Here is a 24,934-nt window from a genome sequence, read left to right as displayed (position 1 = left end):
TTCATCCTTGTGTGTATTGTGTTCTGCGACCTTCAGTGTTATTGGTTTGTAAACATAAAGTGCCTGCAAGGCATTAAACATGATTATGAATGCAGGAGAGTTGTCTTATGGTTTGTAATACTGCAGTTTTTATTAATAATGGATGCTTAGCACTATGTGTGGAAGTATGTACTGCATGTTTAAAAAACCCCCTAAAGCATTACCAGCATGTGAACACGTGTTGTGTTTATGTAATAAATATGTACATGTTCATGTGCGTTGGAAAAAATTATACCGCACAGCACAAGGTTGCCTATTAAGTATGATTCCTACACTGATGTTTGCGCCAAGCAGCCCAAGGCGGAGGGGTCGGAAGGGGCAGTGGTACCCCCCGAAGAGCTAGCAGGCCAAGGAGGGTGGTGGGAAAGCAGGCCTCCACACCTGAGCTCAGCTGCTCAGAGAGAAACCAATTACAGCCCTCTGAGAAGGGGAGGAGACAACTGACAGCTCCTTTCCCATAGGGGCTGGGGTACTGGGAGTCCCTGAATCCCTGAAGGTTCTTTTGCTGGAGGAAAAGTGCAGCAGTAAGAATGGGAACAGGGTAATGGCTACAGCACTGGCCTCCAGACATATCTGGGCATTGGCTCCAATCCCAGATAAAGTCAGATGCTCTGTGCTCCCTCAGACTCCAGCAGGGGAAAACTTGGGCTGTAGGGCATATAAAAGTAACACCATTGTTCATTGCCCAGTATGTATGATGCTGGTGTATTCAGACTTAGTATTCGGAGTTACTCAACACACAGCACACTTGTACTTACAGGAAAACAGCATGGGCCACCAGGAATCCGCTGCTTGGCATCAGATGAACCCCATTGCAGTGAACGCAGAAAAAGAAGGACGAATAAAGAATGCGGTGATTATGAAATGCTAAAATTACAGAAGATCGCGCAGTGTTTTAATGAACTGACAAAAGTTCTGATTTGAAAACTGGAAACTGGAATATAACTAATAGAGTAGAATGCGCTCTATTAATAAAATTATAATAGTGCTAAAAATACCATTTATATGACTATGAGGGAAAAGAGGTGGCACCTTGGCACAGTGGGTAATGCTTTCATCTCACAGCACCTGTTCTGTTTGGGCCTAGTATTGAATGTGTTCAGTCTGGGTGGAGTTTGCATGTGCTACCTGTGTTTGCGTGGGTTTCCCTGAAATGCTCTGGCACTGTCCAAAGGAGTGCAGTCCAGGTGAATCCGTGAAGCTAAATTGCTAGTAGTGTGTGTGTGTATGTGGGGGCGCGGTGGCGCAATGGGTTGGACCAGGTCCTGCTATCCAGTGGGTGTGGGATTCGAGTCCTGCTTGGGGTGCCTTATTACGGACTGCTGTCCCGTTCTGGGTGCGTCCCCTCCCCCTCCGGCCTTACGCCCTGTGTTGCCGGGTAGGCTCCGGTTCCCCGCGACCCCGTATGGGACAAGCGGTTCAGAAAATGTGTGTGTGTGTGTGTGTGTGTGTGTGTGTGTGTGTGTGAGTACCCTGTGATGGACTAGCGTCCTGTCCAGGGTGTACCCCTCAAGCCTTATAACCAGTGTTTCTGGGACAGGCTCTGGACCTGCGTGACCCTCACCATGGCAAGTGAGTAGCAAAAGTGAATGAGTGAAAAGGGTCAGTATCCCTTGGGTTTTTAGGCCAGTCATGTCAGAAAGCCAACATCCCAGAATGCTAAACAGGTGGGCTGTGCTCAGTCGTACATATGACCCTCAGCTGTTTATCTGACCTCACCCCTGCAGCTGGCCAATCACCTCTGAACCAACCCACGGTAATTCCTTACAATCTCTGTTTTACAAAAAAATAAAAACATGGTAATTTAGCTTTTCACAGCACGTGAGAAAGACAAGCTTCAGAAAGGAAGCTGTTGAGCACATATGACTGGTTAAATGAGGCGTCTATGCTCGCGATGTGTAGCGCATGCATAATGCCACTCAACGTCCGGAAAAAAATCCCGTGTGTGAAGGCGGGGAGGTGCTCAGAATACTGGTCTGGCGAGAGCGCTCCTCCTGTGCACCTCTCTGAAGGCATCCACCGGAGCACAGAGGTCACTGAGCTGGGATGTGCAGGAATCTGTGGACGGGATGCTGGGAAACTCATTTACTGGGTACACAAACATTCCCTGCATCGATGCAGCCAGCTGTTTGGGACTCTATAAAATGTATAGTGCGCCGTTTGTCTGGTGGCATTTCTCTGCTAAATGCACAATGATTGGAAGAAAACGCTTAACTTAAACTTATGACATGTATTCACCATTAAGGTTAAAGACAACTGAAGAAGGTTAAAGCCTTCTTGTACTCATAAGGGGATTTTCAAAGAAAGTGGAACATAAAATAGATTTTCCAACGTAATGTTCATCTCTTAAGCATTACATTATGAGCCGAGCTGTAGTGATATGGTGGTTTTATACTTAAAACTGAATAAAAGACAGACACCCATACAGACAATGTAAAGGAAGCTGGACTCACCTCTGATTTGCTGTAAGAAAATAACTGATATTTACTTGGCATATTGGACCTGTTCCTCAGGTGAAAAGAGTAAAATCTATTTGCGTCTAATAAGTGGAGTAATAAAAATTAGTGTAATCACGCAACATCGAGAGAACAAGTGCAATCATGTAATTATGTAATTGGGATGTAGCGAAAGATTATTTTTTCATAAAATCAATTTTTTTCTTATTGTGTCATGACAGCGAACGAGGAAAGTTCATGAACTCAAAACACAAAGTGCCATGATACAGGATGTCCGGGACTTCATATCGAATTCAAACGGGGCCGTGGTAAACAAAACCCAGCTTTCATGGCCTGCCCGTGCTTCCGAACATGATTTTACGCATCTCGCTATCGGAGCACCTCGGGTGATTCTGGGCAATGGTGTGACCGCTGGCTGCCGGATCTGCAGGCGGCAGTCTGTGTTCCGTCACGGGCAGAAGGTGACGTTCAGCTGGGAGAATGTGACAGATGCGGTGACGGTCCCTCTGATGATTTTTATGCTGGTTGCGGGGTGGGGGAGTGGGGTGGGGGATCTATAAGCAGATGCCACTTTATCTCTAGGCCCTATTTCTGCCAGCCAGGCCAGTGCAAGCAGCAAGGCGCTGTGGGGCAATCAAGCTGAATCGTGTCTGATCGGAGAATCGTGTTTTTATCTGGATGAAAATCACCGCGTCTGCGCCTCACGATGAATAATTAATAGCGGAAAAGCCACACAGCTGCCGCTGCAGGTTCGTTCGCTGGGGCCCCGTAGATATGGAGGAATATTTTTAAGGGATCGTTGCAGTCCTGGAATCCAGGATGGGTCAACGATGACTCTGATCGAGCGTCTGATTGCGATGCAGCCAAGCCGCCCGTAACATTAAGCATCTATTTGTAACTCGGCCGCAGATGCCGGCGTTCCGGGAGAGCGTCTGTACGTCTGCGGCGCCGAGATACTGTCTGCGCGCGACCGCCAGCAGCAAATAAGGGTGCATCCGCAGCTCAGCCGGGACAACGGCATCGGTGAGAAAGGTCTCCAAGCTGTGTGTTTCTGCAGCTTTGCTGTAGCGCTGACCCCTGAGCACTTTGAAATTGGAAATGCAAATTCCTACTGCATTTGAGAATTAAATCGGAGGACTGGTGCTACCAAACACACAGTGAGCAGATGGCAGATACGGCACTGATTGATACTGCACGCCATATCTAACTAAACAAGTTTTAACGGCAGAATGTTATCTTAAATTGGCTTCTGAGGGATATAAGACAAAATGAATGTGTTCCCTCCCATGACAAGTGCGAGCACAACTGCATGGGCGCAGAACAAAGGCACATCAGAAAAGGCACGCCTGTGTATTTAAACGTCTGCTTGTCCAATTGCAGCGTAAACGCATTCCTTTCTGGCTGTAGCGTTTAATGACTGTAATTAGAGTAGCGTGTAAACGAATCGCTGACAAACGAGCAGTGCCAAGGAGCTAACAAGTCTGTATAAATCGTGTGCATAAACACATGTACCATGAGACCCGCGCAAGATATATAAAAAGTAAAATGCTGCGGTTAAAGGAAAACACACAAAGCAGCGCAGATTTCGAGGCCGGTCCCCGCGGTGTAATTCACTGGAGGGGCCGCAGTGACTCACTTATGCGCTCAGCCCTGGTACCTGCTTGGCGCTGATGATTTCGAGTGGCTCGTACAGCGCGGTGGCCACCCAGCGATGCCCCTGCGCCGCTTTCCTCTCGGCCTCGGGCTTCTCTCTGCGGGGTGATGAATTGCCCAGCTCCGTGGGACGTGCTGCGATGATGTAGGTCTGGAGGCAGCCTGAAAACGTGAATATGCGGGCCACGTTTAATCCCACACAGAGACCTAATTTCACATAGTTTGTCATGAAAATTTAAACGGAAGATTGCGGTAAAGGGGGAATATGTGCTCAAATGAGGCTGCGTGAACGGCTACAGCAACCTATAGACATTTCTGTTCTAACGAATGCAAAATCATCGTGCGCATTCGAACAGTAATTCCAGGCAGTGGAAAAAACAATTTTAACACATTTATGACATCTATTTTCTCAGAAGGTGCACTTATGCAAATCAGCTGACAAGGTTCCTGCGTTTTACGTCGAGCCTATAATTTAATACGTACATTAGTATTTTATACATTTTGTTATGCTCTTAAAGGTAGGACTTTTAGTAAAAAATATTCAGGGCAGCAGATAGTGTAGCGCTTTGAGCTGCTCCCTTGCAAACAATGGACCTGGGTTTGAATCCCTCCTAGTATAGTATCTTTCATCAAGGTTCTTACCTTAAAATCAACCAGTTGTGTAAATGGTTGAATCGCTGTAGCCTAGTGTCAAATGCATAATGCTCTAGGTTCCCTTGGAGAAAAGCATGAGCTAAACAAGTAACTAAGGCCTGAAAAGACAGCTTGCATGTAATAATTCAAAGGCAGAGGATGTGTTACAGCACGGCCTCTATTACCCTCATTGGGTTGCAGCTTCACTATGTCGCAGTTGGACTGCGGGGATTCAGCTTTGCGACTGTGGCTCACAGTTGAAGGTCGAGATGGGTGGTTTGTTGCTCTCTGTTCAAAGACGTGAAGAAGGCAGGGATGATCGGCAGCCTGTCACCATCAGAACAAGCAAGAAGAATCCAGAGTCCAGTCCTGTTATTACTATCTTGCCTTCAAACTTTTTCCATCCTTCACTTTCACAGTTTGAGTATAATAGCATTACTTTTTAAAGAGATACTTCTATTTTTGCTCCATAATCAAAATTTTATATTTTGAGGTTCATGTCGGGTGGCGCAGACGGTAGCCCTGCTGCCTCACAGCACCTAGGCAGATTGGGCATAGGTTCGAATACAGTTTGAACGTTCTTCCAATCAAAGTCAGCTTTACTGCCATTCCCACAATATGTTTAGATCAGAGTGAAATAGTGTTTGTCCAGGACCAATGCTGACATGCATTTGCTCCACATGGTCTGGCTTCTTCCCTTCTTCCCACACACACACACACACACACACACACACACACACACACACACACACACACACTGATTGAAACCGCTTGTCCCAAGCGGTGTCGCGGTAAACCGGAGCTCAACCCGGCAATGCAGGGCACAGGGCTGGAGAGGGAGGGGACACACCCTGGATGGGACGCCAATCCGTCACAAGGCACCCCAAATAGGGCTTGAACCCCAGACCCACCAGAGGGTGGGACCCAGCCGAACCCGCCGTGCTGACACTAGATCCCCTAGGGGTAGGGGATGCGGTGGTGCAGTGGGTTTGCCCCGGGCCTGCTCTCCAGTGGGTCTGGAGCTCAAGTCCTGCCTGGGATGCCTTGTGACAGACTCGTGTCCCGGCCTGGGCATATCCACTCCCCCTCCAGCCCTATGCTCTGCGTTGCTGGGTTAGCCTCTGGCTTGCCGTGACCCCCCCCCCCCCCCCACTTGGGGCAAGTGGCTTCAGCCAGTGTGTGTGTGTAGGTTGTCTATGGAGAGTTTGATTTTGGACTGCTGTGACTCTGACGAGCACATGTGGTTAGCGAAACTGAGTGAGGTTCTAATCCCAAGAGTCTCTGACCCTCCATTTCCTACCATCTTGATTCTGTCCATGGCAAGCCATGTTTTGAGGTTGCGCTTCCATGAAATTTAGTAACAGAGTATTTCTGATATCTGCCACTATAGTCACGGAGGAACCTTCTCAGGACGTCTTCATACCGCAAGGTTTCAAATGAGGACAAAGGAAACTTTGTGAAAAGTCACCTGTGAAGTGTAAAATATGGGCATAAAAACAATATCAAGCCAAGAAAGTGCAGAACCGACCACATGCAGATGTTTAAAAAAAGGAAAGAAAAATAAGATGCTTGTGGAAAAAGGCAGGCCTGTTCCACCTAAGATGGGATTCGCATTAGGCCTCCGCAATGAGCTCCTTTATGCGGGGGGAATGAGTGACAGCCGTAATAATGGAGCGCACGGGGAAGAGGCTGAAAACGGGCGGGCCGGGAGCCAACGACAATCTCACCAGCGCGACGACAAAGCCCCTGGCGGTGCTCCCCGCGTGCTCTGGAGCAAATGGCTTCAGTGCCGCCCATAAAAACACTCCTCCTGGTGACAGTCATTCCGCACCCAAAGCAGGGCTCCCCGGCACCACACTCCAAAAGAAACATCTGCATAAACAGAACCGTAAATTACCGGGAGAAACGCTGAATGCACCTTAGTCATTTGAGCATGCTGGGAAAGGGGGGATTCTGCTTTCTCCCCACACTGGGATCATACACAGGTATGGTATGGTATGGTATGGTATGGTACGGTACGGTACCGCTGCTCAAAATATGCACCGAAGGAATGAGTCATGAATGACCCACTTTTTAAACGACACTCTTTCTTAGCACTCTTGGCATCAGCCCGACGCACAATTTTTTTTTTCTGTACACAGAAGTTTTTCATAACGGACCAGTTGAACGTGGCTGCAGGCCAACGCTCTGCAGGATCCTGAAATAACCTGCCATGTAGTGTTCCATACGCGTGTAGAGCCGTGTTTGTTTGCGTGCGGTGGGGCGCGGGACGGCTACGCAAGGCAGTGAGATGGCGCGCTGGCCTTAACGCGGCCATCCTGCACGGACCGAACGTAAACAGGCCGACGCATTCTTGCGGTGCATCCAGTTTCCTCTCTGTGTTCTGCTTAGCTTTAAGATGGCGCTTAACCGTACTTCGCAAAGCGCTGAGATACAGATGCAAATATTTAGAACACGTCTGTACGAATCTGACATCGCTGCTCGCCCAGCGCTTGTGTTCTATATCGGTAACTGTGAGCGCGGCGGAAGTAGGCCGCAAGTTGACGGCATAGCGCGAACACGGAAAAATGAAACCCTGGAATAAAGCAGGAAAATCAATGAGCAGCCCGAAAGGGACGATGTGTCTTCAGCAATGGAACGGGTGAAACGCTCAAGTGTAAGTGTGCGTACGCCTTGTGGCGCTGCACCGTGTATCCTCCAGCAAACATAAAGTTTCCCCTCCATCCTGTCTGCAGTGGACGGGCAAGGGTGCGAATAGTCAGCTGCATGGGAGCAGGTGGTGTCGAGGATGGTGCCGCGGCCTTGCAAACGGAAGGATGCGAGTTGGAATGCCACCTTCCGCTGCAGTACCCTTGATCAAGGTACTTACCCTGAACTGCGCTGGTAAAAATGACTCAGTTGTATAAATGGGTAAATCATTGTAAGTAGCTTAGTGTACAAACCTCACATCGCCTTTCGGAAAAATGTCAGTTGGGTGAGTAAATAACAATGACAGGAGGGTATGACAGCACAGTGGTCACAGCAGCAGCCTGAGAGGCTGGTGATGAGCTCCATCTCTTAGATGAACTCGTAATGCTTCCTTGGTTTTTCTTAATGGGGGTCTTCATACCTGCTCAGAGTGTTTCGGTTCTCACAACGAAGGCGGACTGGGTTCAGCGGTTGCCCCGGAGACCTGACGATGAATGGACTTTCGGTTTTATAATTGACTAGACCAGGAGGCTCAGAATTCAGTGCTTCTCTATGCTGTTTTTGGCAGAGCTCTCATTTTCTGCCCCCGCGTCACTAATAGGTTTTTGACGGGATTCGCGTACGGGGCTATTTAAAAACCCAACATGCAATAAAAAAAATGTGAGAAAACAGCTGAAATATGCAGAGCTCCTCATTAATCTTGTAGATCAGGTTTGTGTGTAATGTGTGCTCTTTACAGAAAGGACTGCTCTGCCGAATTTCACGGTGCGTGGAATAACACATCGTTCGAACAGGCGGTGTGGAGACTAACAGACGATTGTGGAACGCAAACGGGTTTGTGTCGTTGATCACAACAAGAGATTTTCTCTATTCTAGAACATGTGTGCATGTGGAACAGTTGCACTCTGCATTGCGGTGTGTGATTTGCTTGCTGAACCCCAGAGGGATGTGGTCTGAAATGATGACCTGGATGGGAGACTGTGTGCGACTGTGAAAGCTGTGCGGTCCATCCTATGCATGCTGGTGAGCTAGTAAGCCAGCCAGCCAGCCAGCCAGCCAGAGAGCCAGGTCACTTTCTCTGGACCACCTTGTTTCCCTCGTCACGCTCCAGTAGCGGTACAAACAACTGATTTCAGAACGGTCTCGCACCAGTGAAGAGGCGGAAACCGAAAGCGCAGACTGAATATACTGAATATCATTTGCTGGCCACCAGAGACCATGGTTCATTTCAAATGAGAACACATTAGACCCATGCAAATGTGCCAGATGCATCGCCGCTGTCGCTGATTGGCTAATGACGCCCTCGCCATCTGTGGACCGGCCAATCGGCAGCTAACGAGGACTTAGGCTCCGGTGGAGCGGTCAGTCAGTGATCCTTGGTGAAAAGGCTAATTGTTGGATAACCAATCGGATATGGATAATGCAGCGGGTGGCTCGGAAACAGCCAGTCAGACGACAGAGATGCTGCGGTGGGCATCTGTGGAACAGATTGTTACGGAAGGGTAACCTTTGACCTCTCCCGGGGGTAAAGCGCTTCGCTGGTGCTAATACAAGCTGCTGCAATGGATGAGGTAAATGAGAGATAACACCTGCACCTGGTTGTGCTTGCCACCACCAGCAAAATCAGCAAATTAGAAGAGCTGAGAGAAACTCACAGACACACAGAGTCTGAAACCACTTGTCCCAAGCAGGGTCGCGGCGAATCGAAGCCTAACCCGGCAACGCAAGGTGCGAGGCTGGAGGGGGAGGGGACACGCCCAGGATGGGACACCAGTCCGTTGCGAGGCACCCCAAGCAGGACTTGAACCCCAGACCCACCAGAGCAAGACCCAACCAAACCCGCTGCCCCACCGTGCCACCACTGAGAAAAACTTCAACATTTAACTCGGTTTTCCACATTTCCAGATGTCATCTTGGTGCAATAGTTTCACAAAGCTGACATTCACAGAGGTCATGCAAACACTGCTCAATCATACAGTAAATAGTTTGTGAGCAACATCTATGCTGCAGGTTGCTGCTAAACAAAGCTTAAGAATAACACGCTGTGAAAAGCATAGCAACAACATGTAGTTAACTAAAACTGGACGGGTAGTCATTCCAATAAGTGCTGTACAGGTGTGCACTCCATAAACAGTTCAGTGTAAGGCTGGATGAAGACTTCGTGCACCACATCATGTTCTTCCTGGATTCGCTGGTCATGAACACGTTGCAAAGCTGAACCAGTTTGGTGGTTAATGAATAATAACCCTCCCCCCAATTCCACTGACCTTCCTGGTCCCCCAGAAGAAAAGCAGAGGCCCTTAAATCCAGTCTTGGGATGTCTGAGGTGCAGTAGTGTTAAACCTCACCGGACAGCTTATACTCTTCACAGAATCAATGCAGAGTCAACGTGGTCTTCTAAGTAAAGAAAGGGTGGAAGCGTGCGAGACGACAGACAGGGCAAAGTAATCTTTCGGAGATCCTGTCGCTGCGGGGTCCCGAAGGAGGCACGGGTGGGCCATCCAGACCTCTGGCTGAGAGCAGCAAAGGGAAGCTCTTTCTGAACTGACTGTTTAGCTTCTTCTGGTTTTAGAGTCTTCATGAATGAACAGAGTCATGGGGGAAACGAAGAGATAATATCTGAGACGACGGGCCTTATGTGCGGCTTGTCTCGGCCCACTTGGCGAGCCCGTGCCTGCCTGATCCGCGCTGCCGCTTCCGCGCAAGAGGAGGCTGCCACCAGGTGGTGCTCTGGTAATCTGGTTGCCTCGCGGAGCGGCGCTGCTCGGCGCTCCTCGGCGCTCCTCGGCGCTCCTCGGCCTGCGTGCTGAGCGTCCCGAGTTCGATCGTCTGAAAACGTGCAGCATGTGAACTGGAGTGGCCCAGCAGAGAGCACTAACCAGAGGAGGACCTCAGATTGGATCCAGATCTCCTGGCCAAGCATTCACTAACTTTTGAAAACAAATGTAAACTCCGCAGAAAAAATAATCACTGTTTGCTCTTTTGCTGGAATTTGATGCTTTATATTCTAAAATTAATAGGCATCTTATAATATTTACTAAATGTCACTCCGGTGGGATTTTTAATTTCCCTCGGTTGCTTGTGCTTTCAATCAATCCTCTGCTTGATAACGGATTGAATAATTCAATATAAAAAGCAATCTATTTTTGAGCCAAAATACATACAAAGTGTGACCGTCTCGTTATGGACCGATTTCACAGCAATTAGGCTAGTCTAAACAACAACCCCCCCGGAAAACAAACAAATGACTGAAATTGCACGGCGGCGTCAATCCGTCCTAACTGACCCGTGACGTTTGCAAACGCGGGGGACAACCGCTGTGGCGACATTGCCTCGTCGTTCTGCAGCAGCAGCCGAGGTGGGGATGTTGTCCGTCGGCTTGATGACGTTTGCGGCGGAACCCCGTCGTTGGGCCCTCGTTCGGAAAGCGGACGGCGAATGTCACGGCGTCGCACACCCTGCCCTTGGCTCCCTCTCGGCGGTCACAGTAAACACGTCTGCAGGACACTCCGTGTGTCCGAGCGCCCGAGGCATGAAGTGTCGACACGTAACAAAAATTTGGCATCCGCCGCCACTCCCAAAAAACACACACACTTGCTAAAATTAAAAAAGTGCTGCATGACACATTTTAGCAGCATCAGGTCATCTGTATAAATGGGTATGTTATTGTAAGTACCTTAGTGCACAAACATAACATTATGTCACTTTACTGAAAAGTGTCACGTAAAACCAAACAATTTTTAAATAAAAAAATACCATGGCTGTAAATCCATAGGGGGTTTATATCCCATGTTAATTTTAACAAAATTAGTATTTATTCTTTTAGCTGATGTTTCTATCCAAAGCAGTTCACACTGTCGTGAGACCAACAATTACCTTTTTATACAGCTGGGTCTTTTTCGGTGGAACAATTCATGGTGTGTACCTTGCTCAAGGGTACTACAAGAGGAGGTGGTATTTGAACCTGTGTCCTTCCGCCTATGTACCCATTGACAAAGCAGTCTATTAAAGCAGGCTGGTGGGGCTGATCCAGCACCAATGGGTTTATGACAGAGTGCCGAAATGGGCCCAACACCAAGAGACAACAGCTGCTTCATGGCCCTGACGTCACATTGACATGCCTGCAGACTGACACGGGCGGGGAGGGTGTTCAAACATTGCGTTGTCAGCCCTGCTGTAAAGCACTCAGGTTCTCTCCGCCATCTCAGAGTGAAAATGCTGAGCTGGTGCCAGGAACCATAAGGGCGAGGTGGGCGGAGCACACAGCAATAGGCCCCTCAGCAGACAAGACACTTCCCATTGGGGGGGGGTTCATCCTTTTCATCATGGTGCTGATTTGTCTGTATCTTATAGCAAATCCCAGCCCCTGCCACTCGGCTTTCATCTGGCGAGAGCACGGATCCTCCCCCCAAGTGGTGTGTGCGCAGACGACGCTTTGATCATGTGACACCCCCAGACAGCAGCCCATATGTAGTGCTCCCCCATGGCCTCGTGGCCACTCGTCCCTCTTCCTTCCTGCCCATTGGACTAACGGATGCGATCGCAGGCCTGCGGCACTGACGGGCAGCATGTGGATGTGGGGTCGGGTCATTGGTGAGACTACTCGCAGGATTGAGCTGAAACGCTCTTATTTCCCCTCTGACTCCACAGCGTATGTGTGTCTGCAGATACTGGCACAGGTTCCACTCATAAAGAAGTGACAGTGTTTCTTTTATTTATCCCCATGCCTTCGCACACTGCAGGTGACAAGCAAAGTTTTAATTATTTCTGTCGCAGATTATCCTGTCCTTCGTAATGTATCTCAGCAGCTGGCGAATCACTTCCTCTCATTAGCCAATACACAATGTCCTCCTTAGAATTTCTACTTCTCTATAGTGTGGAGATGGGGGGTGCGGGGGCGTGGTGGCGCAATGGGTTGTACCACAGTCCTGCTCTCCGGTGGGTCTGGGGTTTGAGTCCCGCTTGGGGTGCCTTGCGACGGACTGGCGCCCCATCCTGGGTGTGTCCCCTCCCCCTCCAGCCTTGCGCCCTGTGTTGCCGGGTTAGGCTCTGGCTCCCCGCAACCCTAAATGGGACAAGCGGTTCAGACAACGTATAGTGTGGAAAAAGGCAAACTTATGAGTTCCTGCAGACTCGTACACGGAGTGAAGCCACACACGTAAACACTCGTGCATCGGTTTAGAAGAACGAGGAGTTTCGAGTGCAAGAGATTTTACTAACCATTTATCTGAAACTTTGCTTTGAAGCAACTTGCAGTGATTCACCAATTTACAGAGCTGGGTAACTTTTGACTGTACCAATTCAGTTTTAGTACCTTCCTGAGGGCAAACTCCCTGGAAAAACTGGGATTTGAACCCACATGTTGCCAAGTGCAAGTCAACGGCTGTAAACACACGGCCATTCATGTTCTCATGATTCCCTATAAACCACCCATGTTGTCTCAGAATAAACATTTTATCAGAATTTACAGAGCAATATGAAATTCCAAAGGAAAATTTGATTCAATGCATCTCAGTCAGCAAACTGGCCTCACGCGCAACACGACATTATTTGTGTCGAGTCCCACGTTACAATAACATTTACTGTGCTATTTGATACAGGTCAAGAGAAATCACAGGTATCATGGGAAGCAGCGACCCTCATCGCAAGAAGCAAGAAAGATGATGAGTCTGGCCATCATCATGGGCCAACTGCATTTAGACGCACTACAATAAAGTCCACCCATCGGGCTTGCGTTATAAATGACATCCAGTGGGAAGGAGAGAATCATTTCCTTATTTAATATGTTCATCAGATCTGGGTCTATGGCTCTCGGTTTGCTCTACATAATTTATATTCTCTGTAGTGAAAGAGGCAAGACAGTCGGCAATATCGGCGCAGGTCTGAGACAAATAAAATTTTGCTGTCAGTTACCATTGAAGTACTTGACTACGGAGAGTTCTCGAAGAACTTAAGAACTAATCAACTGAAATAGCTAAGGGTAAAAAAAGTGAGCAGAATTGATTGTGATGAATTATGTAACGCCCTTGAGTGTAACTAAACGTCTAGCCCTGATCTACAAGCATGGCTTTGGAGCCACGGGTATCGTGCCGTCATCTGTGATTGCTGTGACTGACGGGCTGTCATGTAGCCGTCTGGTGTGTCTGAGTGCTTTGGCTCAAACTAATATTTCCGTTGCGTGACCGTGCGCACGGTTTGAGTGATAACGTGGTATGTGTGGCACAGGAGGCGTGCTTGAAATGTGTCTCTGCACCAGACTCGTCCAGGATGGATTCCTCTGGCCTTTGACCCGAAGCTGTGATGTGAGGGTGCGCGCACACACACACACACACACACACACACACACACACACACACACTCACTCGCTCTCTTCTTGCACAGTCATTCTGCTGTCCCTCTCCGGGACGACAGCCCACTGTTTTACATAGCCATCTCAAAGATAAGGATGCTTCATTGATTATTTTCTCAGCTTTAGACAAGTTTAGAAAATATGCAAACTACTCAGAAAGTACAGCGGATCAAAGACGGGGCCACAGGGTGCACACATTAAAAAAGTGCTGTAATTAAACATCTGTCATTACCAGGGATTAATGAGCTGATTTAGATGCAGCGAGGCCTTACAAGTGTCCACGGTTTCTTGGGGTTTGATGGGCCTTTGAAACTTGCCCCTGTCATGTTACATTCCCGAGGGCCGACCACACAGCGGGAGTAAACCCATCTCAGATCAGACGGGGGGTGGGTGGAGGAAGGTAACGGGTGTCAACAGGACAGGTGGACAGGTGTATTTATCACTTTTCCCAAACAAACATCCTGTCCGTGTGACTGACAGAGGTCTGCCCAGGCGTACAGATTGAGGCCAAGCTGTGAGCTCTTCTCAGAGCTCTCCTTCCTCGCCCTCCCGCCTCGCTGCTGGTTCTCGTCCCATCTGCCTACTCTGTTTGCTCCGTGGTGTTTGGTCTGACGGTGTGGAAACTGCACCATCTCCCACTATTTGCACTGCTTTTCCTGTGCATGATCCAGTTTCCCGCGCAATCAGAAGTCAGTCAGTTGGTTTAACTTCAAGCGAACTGGCAACTCTAAGATGCCCACGGAGAGCGACTGCGTGTGAGTGCTGCGGAAAGGCCTGGCGTCCCATCCAAGGTAAACCCTGCATCACACCACGTGCATTCTGGGACTGGCTCCGCATCACCATGTCCCCGTTTGGAGAAGTGGCTTGGGAGAACGAAGGAAGTTACGCAATGCATATTACCTACAGTTACGTAAACAATAGCGCATAAGCGTCCTGTATGCGTGGAGCAATCCAGACTGCAGGCCTTCCACAAGATGGATCCAGGCGTGTCCTTTTCACATCACTTTGCCTGATGTATCTGAATCAATAGACGGGCTCTGCGGTTGCCCAGAGCACCAGGCAGGTTGTTTTGAGGAAAGCCCTTATTAAATTACACACATTTAGGATGCTGTTGCATCAGCGGAGCACACTCACCAATTAGAGGTGCAGGCCATTACCAGTTTTCATCATAACAGCATCAGATGAAATGGATTTCTTTCCAATTAGATCCGCTGGATAAGTGTTGGCAGTTCGGGTGTGGCGCAGCATGCAGAACGCGTGTGATGACTCAGTGGACACCAGATGACACTGGATCATGTTCGCGCTGGCACTGGAAGAGCCTCTGCAGACCACGCTTGCTAATCTGCATCTCAGTGTTGTCCAAAATTTCATAAAAAAGAACTGTTTACTTTAAGATTTCTGTTGATACGAAGTGTTCCAAAAGTCAACATCTGTTTCAGCTGAGATTGGAAAGGAGAGCGATAAGGCTCATTGGTCTTAAATTGGTGCGTGATACTGTACAAATTCCACCCGAACTCACTTGGCTACTTAGGACTGTGTTTTTATCAGAGGTTTGAATCTTTAAATTAGACGAAGAAGAAGAAAGAGAAGAAAAAATAAACGGAACAAGGAATTCAAAACCATGTAACATGCACCATTGCTATATCTAGACACTGATGCGAATTTGCTTTCGGCTCCAGGAAGCCATCAGCAACAAATCTGCTTATAACAACATGCCTTCAGATAAGGGGAACGGGAACGGGACCGGTTGCTCCTCTTCATCTGTGTGCCTTTCGCCTGAGCTTCAGGTCCACATTAAGGTCCGTGTGAGTGCTGTTTGTCTTATGAATTATTTACCCCTGTCTGAGGGCCTGGTTTAAAGGCTCTGTCTCATACCAAGGAGAGCCTCATTTTACAGCTGGCCGGGCAGAAGCACAGAGCTATGCAGAGCGCCCAAGGGGTCATACAAGGACAGCAGAGTCAGACAAGGATTTAATAGCATAATATTAAACCACCCAGTTTCTGTTCTGTTGACTCTGCCGCTCCTCGCAAATGTGCAACATGTATCTGGCATCTACTGAAATATGCCGTGCCTTAGTTACAGAAGATGAGGGCGAAGAACCACTTTGGGACCAGATGCAGAAAAACTGCAATAAAGAACCAACAGAAAATTTTAACCCTTGCCGTTGTCTAGTTCAACGGGATCCAGTATGAGAAAATGCTACTTCTGCAGTATTCAATTAAGTGATAAACAAAATATATCTTCATGAACCAAATTCACTTGGTCGTGTCATTGCGAACCCAATTATGCAAACAAAACTGAATCCCAGGAAGTCCTGAGTTAATGGCACTGAAATTTTAGCAGCAGCAACAGACAGCTGCCTGGAGAAATCCAGATTCACCTCCTGCACTTCTTAAGTATGATGAATGAGGGAGGAAAAAACAAGCAAACTTAAAAAAGCAGCAACAAGAGGGCATCCTTTAAAATTTAAAAGGGACAATTTAAAATAAGAACAACAGTTTTTGAACTGCTTCTGCAGACAGAGGTATCCGGAGGAGCGGAGGATCGTTGGTCTGCCGATGCTCCTTAGGTCTCTCAGACATTCCTCAACTCTTTCCTGCTTGGGTAACACATACGCACATGTGCTCACATTATGCAAAATGGAAAACTGAACTATTTTCACATTCCTGTCTTGTCATTACGGTCACTTTCCCCGAAAATCATCCTTTTCTATGCTTTACAGAAGTCCTCATCTCAAAGACGTACCCCCTTCATTTAGCAGATGTTACATGTTTTGCATATGCAGCAGTGAATATGTTCATAGTCCTTAAAAGGAGGTGACATCGCGGGGTCTGGTCAGGTCTTCGAGTTCTGAGAATTCAAAAACTACAACAGCATTTAATAGCACAAAATATGTGCATATAGCTTCTGCCACTGGTGTGTAAGCAAGTGGGCAAGTATCCGGCCTTGTGCGTGTGTGTAAAATACTAATGAGAATAGCATGTAACTGGCAGTGTTGTAAAAAATATTTCATTCTCTACACACTCTACGGGCGATCTATGAAAATGGTATGCTTTAGCGAAACTCTCCAAACCCTCATCAGTACAGTAAGAGTACTTTCACATCTGACATCGCAAGAGTGAGTCTGAGACCACGTGGGACTGATTTGTGGAAGACTGCCAGACTTCCTGTGGCGCTCCTGCGTCGCCCCAGGGCTCTGAGAGCACGGCCGCTGCGAGGAGGCTCTCGGAATAGCCGGCCTCCCCGATGGGCAGAAGAAGGCCGGTGATGGATCTCAGAATCTGACCACCTGAGTGTGAAGGAGGGAAGCGGGAAGGTTTGTTAGGATGGGATCCGTACTCTTTGTGTACGTATGAGACATGCGCGAGCACGTCCGTCTGGTGGGGGACCAGACTCTGGGAACTAGAGAGTGTCTTATTACACAGGCTTTATTCACCAAACAAGACCATAATAAACACCTCTTGAGGACCAAGCTGCACACTCTGTCACCGTAGCACGGCTTTGTGTAAGGGAGGCTGCTGATTCCTAATCTCTGCCTTGAGCGCTGCGGGGCTCCTGTTACAGTCATTAATGTGTTGCACCTGAGTGCGGTTTTCTTAAACGAGCTCAAACTCGGGTGCATTGTCCCAGGGGGCTGCTGGTGGGCGCGCCTCCACTGTCCTCTTCCACAGCACGCTCAACACGATCCGTTTATTTTAGTGCAAAACTGCACCTGTTTCTTATCGGGGTGAACGTTAATGACCAGGGGGTTCGAACGCTGGACGAGCGTCTCTTAGTCAATTCGCATAGACCGGTCGATATGGAATATTGTGTGTGGCTCCCTCTGTTGCCTAGGGCTAATGCAGGTCAGACCCCCCAACCCTCCAGGCACATCCCGCAATTTCCCGCCGCTTGGCTCTTTGATGGAAATCCACATTTTGTTAAAAGAAATGCCTGTCCTCTTCCCATTTAACATTCGGTTACTGTGTCTGCCAAATATGAACAACTTCCAGTGCGTCTGAACGCGACGTGTTGAGAAAACGAAACAGAGCAACGGGGAAGAGGGTATGTGCTGGGCTGAGGATGACTCTTTACTTAATTTCCTTTCATCTCAAAGTTTTGCCCCGTCTTCTCTACGTGGACTAATTTTTAACGGCACCTTATGATATACCTCTCAAGACAGCACGATTTCTTTCAACTCATTTCTACTTCAGCTATGCCTGAAATGCAAAGCCCATATAAAAGGACATGGAATAATATATTTTATTGGCTTGTTTACAGATAAAGTAACTGTAATAGTACCTTAAATACTAAACTTCAAAAGCAGTGGTCAGAAAATGGAGTGACCTTCATGTACATGTACAGGTAGGAGGGTAAACAAAAAAAATGAAAATTAAAGACTGTCATGATTTGTTTCCAGGAAGCGAACGCTGTGGCTCGGGTGGTGCTGCGGGCATTACTAATATTTGTAGGAACAGCTCAGAAGATGATGGCATCTGAGAGATAAGTAGGAAAGACATCATCACGCTCAAAAAAGAACTGTGAGCAGCAGAGCTCATTCCCGAAATCTTTTTGTGCGGGTGACGGTTCAGCCTGCAAGGCAGGCATCCTGATACGGGCTGCGATCTTCCCGTATCGATGGGAACGATCAGCGGGCGGGACACGAGAGACAGGTTCCTCATTAAAGTGCTGTAGGCCCTCGTTACTCCAGGAGAGGCCCATTTGGAGAGGGAGGGTTGGAAATGAACTGCTCACCAGCGGAGGAGTGTGATGCTGTTTTGCAAATGTGCCCCTGTACGGAGGAAGCCAGACTGAGGGCTGCCTTCCAGCAGCGTAATCTCCGCTGAACACACTGAATAAATCACAAGAGCGACAGCAGCTGATTCCCAGTCTGACTGCAGTCCTCACTCCTTAGCCACCATGAGCAGCTATTGGACAACACCTGTTGTGTGTTTCTGTCACCGGAAAAAGGGGGACAGAGCCTAAGCAATGCTTTACACAGTTCCTTTCAAACGGACTCTGTGCACAATTAATCTGAGTCACTGCTCGTCTGGCAAAGTTAAAAGCGGGATTGGAGCGTGGGGTCTTGTTTCACCGGGACCCGGCGGGGCGCCCGCCGCTCTCTTTCTCAGCGCTGCTCTCCCCACACACACCCGCTCCCGCTTGCTGCATCAGCAGAGCCTGGCGAACCCAGCGCCGCGCCCACTCCCCCAGCGGGGCGTCCTTTCCGCGTCGGGAGGTGGTCGAATGACAGCCCAGCTGCCTTCGCAGGATATGGCTAATGGGCACGCGAATAAAAGGCAGCCGTTGAAAGAGACACAGCGGAAAGACCCATTAAATGGAAATAAAAATGATCCAGTAAGTGGACAGAATGATGCCTTCCCCTGTTGGCGTTACATGTACGTACAATGTACTACCAAAAGTCCCATTACTTAATATCAAGTGAAAGTTGGAAGAACCTGTGGAGTAACTCTTATCTTTTCAAATGAAAATGTCACCAACAAATTCCTGGCATTTTTTTTCCAGTCATTCAATTCTGTCATTAGTGCACTTATTACTATATACCTGTTCGTACATACAACTATTGATTCAATACTGCATCTTTGTATTAATGCTCTTAATAGGCATATGTGACAAATGTCAATGAAATTAATTCAGAATTTTTATGTACATGCTGAATGTGTTTTTTGGAGTAATTCCTTTCTGTGTATTTTATACTTACATTTTGTGATAACAGTTAAATAAAACAAGCATTATTGGTATGCTGTGTTGCTACTGCACAGGAGCTATTTTGATAGTTCCAGGGTCTAGCTATTTTGCTAAATCTATAAACTTGGTGTCAGAAGTGGGATTCGATAGAGAGAAGGTGCTACATTATGAGCACTGAGGACAGAAGGTGGATAGACCAGTATAAACAAGCAGACAGGTGAACTGGGTCAGTTGGACTGAAGACATTAGACAGCTGCAGGAGCACAGAACCTGATCCTGCTCTTAATCTCAGCCTCCCTGCAGCACCAAAGATAAAGGGAGCGAAGGCAGGAAGAAGTAGTGATCTCAGGCTGATGGCTTTGTGCTTCACATCTCACTGTTCGGCTGTGAGATCTGAGTGCCCACAAGTCCCTTTAGCTAAATAGCACAATGAATTACACCTGCTTACTTTTTATTAATGAGGCTTTATATAATATAATATATAAAAATATATAACCAATTCATTTTATTTAAAATATTACTTTATACATATATTTTTCTGTTAGTCTAACCTTTAAGTAGCCTAATAATTAAAAAAAAGACACACTGGTTACAGTATTTGGAAAACCATAGTATGCTGCAATTACTGTACCTGATACTAGTGAATATAGACATCTGTACTTCACATATATATTGTGTGTATATATACAGTATATATACACATATATATGGATATATGTATATACAAGTGTGTATATATGTGATATACAAATGTAAAAGTTTAAAAAGTTACATTTACCATTTGTATTTTCCATTGGTTTGCACTGTCAAACATTAATTACATACCTGTATGCATGTTCTCCCATAAAACAAAAGGCCAATAATGAGCCTTCTTTTGCAAATCCCAGACTATCTCATTGTTAAAACCTAACCTAACATTATAAAGTAGTATTTTTATGCAAAACAGTAAGAGCATCAACAAATTTTAGAATAGGGGTGTGGTGGCGCAGTGGGTTGGACCACAGTCCTGCTCTCCGGTGGGTCTGGGGTTCGAGTCCCGCTTAGGGTGCCTTGCGACGGACTGGCGTCCTGTCCTGGGTGTGTCCCCTCCCCCTCCGGCCTTATGCCCTGTGTTGCCGGGTAGGCTCCGGTTCCCCGCGACCCCGTATGGGACAAGCGGTTCAGAAAATGTGTGTGTAACAAGAAATAAAAACAGGAATTGTAATATTCTATCTTTTCTTTTAATCTTATGCTTTCATCACTTCAGTTATCGATAACTACTTGTTCAAAGCAAAGCTGCGGTGATCCAGAGTCTATCTCACCAGCCCAGGGTATGAGACACAATCCACGGTAAACTAGATGGAGCATTCTGGTAATCTGGCTCACAAATGTTTATGATGCAGAGATAAAGTTCCCAAGAAGACTTTTTATGTCACTCTGCAAAGCATACCGAAACAGCTGTTAGGACACCGAGTAGCAACACCAGCAAACGATAGGTGAAATACAGTCCTTATTTGATTGTGAGATTTCGGATTGATTGACGCTATTGCTAAGGTGTTTTTATAGGAGTGTGGTCATGAAATACACAGGGCGAGGAGTGTAGAAGGACAGTGTGCTCATCACCATTTATTTAACCCTTCCCCAGCAGCAGGACGGTACATTACCCAGAAAATTATACTATACTTCATAAGAACAGAGAGAAGCTGCTTCTCTGACCCTCCCTATGCTGAATTGCGTACTCTTATCCTTGACCAATTCTCTGAATAACACAAATAATAAGATTGATAAGAATGTAACATGCACCTTAACTCCATCTTTAGCTCTGCTCCAAGAAAGAACATAATGATTTAAGCAACTGTATTAACAAGTTACAAATGTATTGTTTATTTCTGTGAAGACCCAAAGAAGTGGGGTTTGAATCCCACCTGCTGCTGTAGCACCCTTAAGCAAAGTACTTAGCCTTACTGACACAGCAAAAGTAATCCTGCTGTATAATAGTAATTTAACACTGTAAGTTGCTTTGGAGAAATGCACACATATACTGTATGTGTGTATATAGATACTGTACATATAATAACTATAATATAAATGCATATGTATGTTTTACATATGTATGTGTGTAAGATATTCTGTAACAACAGACCTTTAATACAACATTTATCTGTTAAGCTGATTCCTTTGTTCAAGGCGACTTACGAAGACAATGGCTATAATTAAGGTCCTACCCCGACCTGTAGTGGAGGTCCTATAAAGCCCACCAGATCAGCTCCACAGTACTCCTATCAGCTCCACAGCTCATCACTAAAAGCAGCTTCATTCCACACCTCTCTGTACACTGCGAACCGCAGATTCTCTGCGTAAAGGCCTCCGTTTCGTATCTGCATCCCAAGATTTCTGTAGTTCGGCAAGAGAGCCCATGGCTAGGAACCGCAGTCGACCAGCTCAAAGGAGTCTGCTCTGCTCCGAATTTTAAGATTTCCGGTAACTCAGCAGGAAAGACGAGAGGCTTGCAGCCATGGAACTTAAGCATGGAGTAGAGACTCCGCTCTGACCTCCTTTTAAAGGCCCTGCGTAGCTCAGTAAGAGATCTGAAGCTTACTTCGAAAATGAAGCGCAGAGGATTTCTCAGGCCAGATGAGCACCCTGCAGAAGAAGACATGTGTAGGACAGCATGAAAGTTAGCACTGCCTGGAAGACTTGCTCAAGGAAAAAACAAAAACAACAATAACTGTTTGAAATGTTCCCACTATCAAAACAGAGGGAAGTGAATGTTCTTAACGCAAGAAAATAGGAAAGGGCAATTCAGTCATAAACTAAAGCAGTGGGCTAATCTTGCATCGTAGGACTGGCCTTAAAATAATTCACAGTTACAATAGTGCGTGTTAAGAACACCTTGGCAAAACAGCAACTATTTTCTATAACCTCTCTATGTCTGGTGAGCAAAGCTTTGTCTTTTTTCAGTACTCCTTCTTCTATGATTATGTGTTTCCTCCAACATGGGCTTTAAACTTACCAAAAATAATTAAGGATTTTTGATGTATCAGGACAAATATCACGCAGTTCCGTGTTATGCTAGAGTGAAATTAAAAAAGAAAAATTAAAAAAAGATTATTTTATTTTTGTATGTTTGCTTCTCAAATTTAGAAGGCAATGAAATGCTTTTTCATATGGACTTAGGCAATGAAGAGGGTCAACAAAGCAGACGGTAATGAGCACAATTCAAATTCTGATAGTTTGGCAAATGTTTGTTGCTATGGGAGGTATGGGAACTAGGTGATAAAAGAACAGTTAAGAGGCATATCTTCAGCTGGCGACAGAAAAGTGTGAGAGATATTTCTCCTTTGGCTACAGCGGAACCTTTGGGGACCCAGGATGGAGAAGAAATAAGGTTTGGAGCTGACGAGTACGTGGAGGGTGCCTAGCAAAGGGGAGAAGCAGAATTAAATGGATGCTGCCATTCCTCCACGTTCACTAGTTTATGAGTTCCTACTCCAAAACCCAGCTTTTGAACTTGATCTGAGCTGTGGTCAGTGGAGGGAATTAAGCAGTGGGTGGAGACCAACCTACCCACAGGAGAGCCACTGAGAAGCAGACAAGCAGCAACAATTCAGATGAGTTAAAGATGTTGAGTTCAGCGGTTCACAAAAGAGACATCAATTCTTGTTTTGAAATCCGGTTAATTTTTACTTACTTTTCGGGTTGGTAAAAGCACTTAAAAGACAGGCAAATATGCCACATCTGCCATGGACAGGAGATCTATAAACGCACCTTGTGCGCCACATGTTAGGGAAGTGACAAGCCAAAACAGATGAAGCGATGCTGAGTCGAAAGGCTTCAAAGACGTAAAACACTGATAAAGCAAAACCTCGTGTCATGTTTTCCAAAGTGCAGTTCAAAAGTGGACAGTTTCACAGCAGAACCCAATGTCCTATTCTACTTAGGCGTCGAGTGTACGTACTTCAACCTGAGCACCTGCCTCCCAGCACTCGAAGCTGCATTTTGGTGCGGAACAATAAGTGCGCTTCAAGGCAGCTTTGCTGGACGGCCGCACGCCGCCCGGGTCGGCGCTTAGTCTCCGCTGGAGTGGGCCCGGCCATGTCCTGCCTGCGGCTCTCTGGACCGCTCTTATCATCTCTCCCCGATTCAGGGAGCACAAGAGGCATCGCACACACACTGCTCTCTCCTCAGCTAAAAACATAATGTTCTCGTTATGTTGCCGCGTTGCTATGGGAACACGGGGAGACGGCCACGCGTGAGCTCGGCGCTGCTGTGGAGTGGGGAAAATGTAAAGTGTGCTGGTTGTTAGAGGTCTGGTGCACCGGCTAGACTGAAAAAGCAACCAGTCGTCCCGTTGCCTGGAATGCAGTCTGGGAAAACTGCGGTGCATGATTAGCAGTGTGCGGCTCCGCTGAAGCCGGGCCGTGCCGTGCCATCAATGACCATTGAAATGACTGTCTGGATCTGACACTCAGCCTTTACTGCCATTTAGACTTTATGTAATAAGATGTATTTTGAGCATAATGTTCAATATTCTAGAAATATCTCCTGTGGATCATATTGACACATGCAGTGGAAGTACTTTGTTTTTAAAGTAAAGTAAATGGACTCGAAAGCTCAGAGAAGCAGGACAGAAGGTACCAAATAGTAGGCTATAAGGGGGTGCATCCAGTTCCAGAATGATCCAGACAGGAAATGTTAAGGACAGTTTACATCCTCCATTTCCCATATGTATCTTTGAAACCCTGTCCTACTGAAAAGACACACACACACACACACACACACACACACACACACACACACACACACACACAAAATATCACCTTCAGTGAGTTCTAGGTACCCATAGTACTTGTTTGCCTTTTCTTACCAGCCCTAGTGATGCTTTTGACACATACTGTGTTGGGTTAATAGGCACAATTCTTAAGAAACAGCACAAAATAAACCCTGCAGTGATATGAACAGTAAATCATGAGAATGGCAGTTTGTGTGGGGAATGCTGGGAGACCGGGACATACCTGACCTTAAGACTACTGGTTGGTACAGAAGATTGGACATATGGACAAGTTCGTTCATATGGCTGTGATTTTTTTTAAACTGGGGACATGCTGTATTAAGTTACTCAGAAGACATGAAACATGGGGGCAATAAACATTCCGTTTCCTTCGAGGTCGTGGAAAAATAAAAAAGTCTAGGCCCTCTGTGCACGAAAAATTTTAAAAGCAACTGCTGAATGTATTCCATTCACAAACAATCTCATCTTTTTACTACATACATAGTATATATATATTTCATACATTTCCAGTAGAAGATATAATTACGCTCTGCAGCATCCGTGAGGGATTCATTAAAGCGTGTGAGCGATGCGTGTGTTGGTTTAGCACAAGTGGGAGGGAAGTGGAAAGAAGCACCCAGGACAGGTAAAAAAATAAATAAATAAATAAAATAAAT

Source organism: Scleropages formosus, chromosome 1, assembly GCF_900964775.1.
Source record: "Scleropages formosus chromosome 1, fSclFor1.1, whole genome shotgun sequence".
Classification (NCBI taxonomy): Eukaryota; Metazoa; Chordata; class Actinopteri; order Osteoglossiformes; family Osteoglossidae; genus Scleropages; species Scleropages formosus.
The sequence above is the reverse complement of the archived record's forward strand: the minus strand, read 5'-3'. Positions refer to the sequence as shown.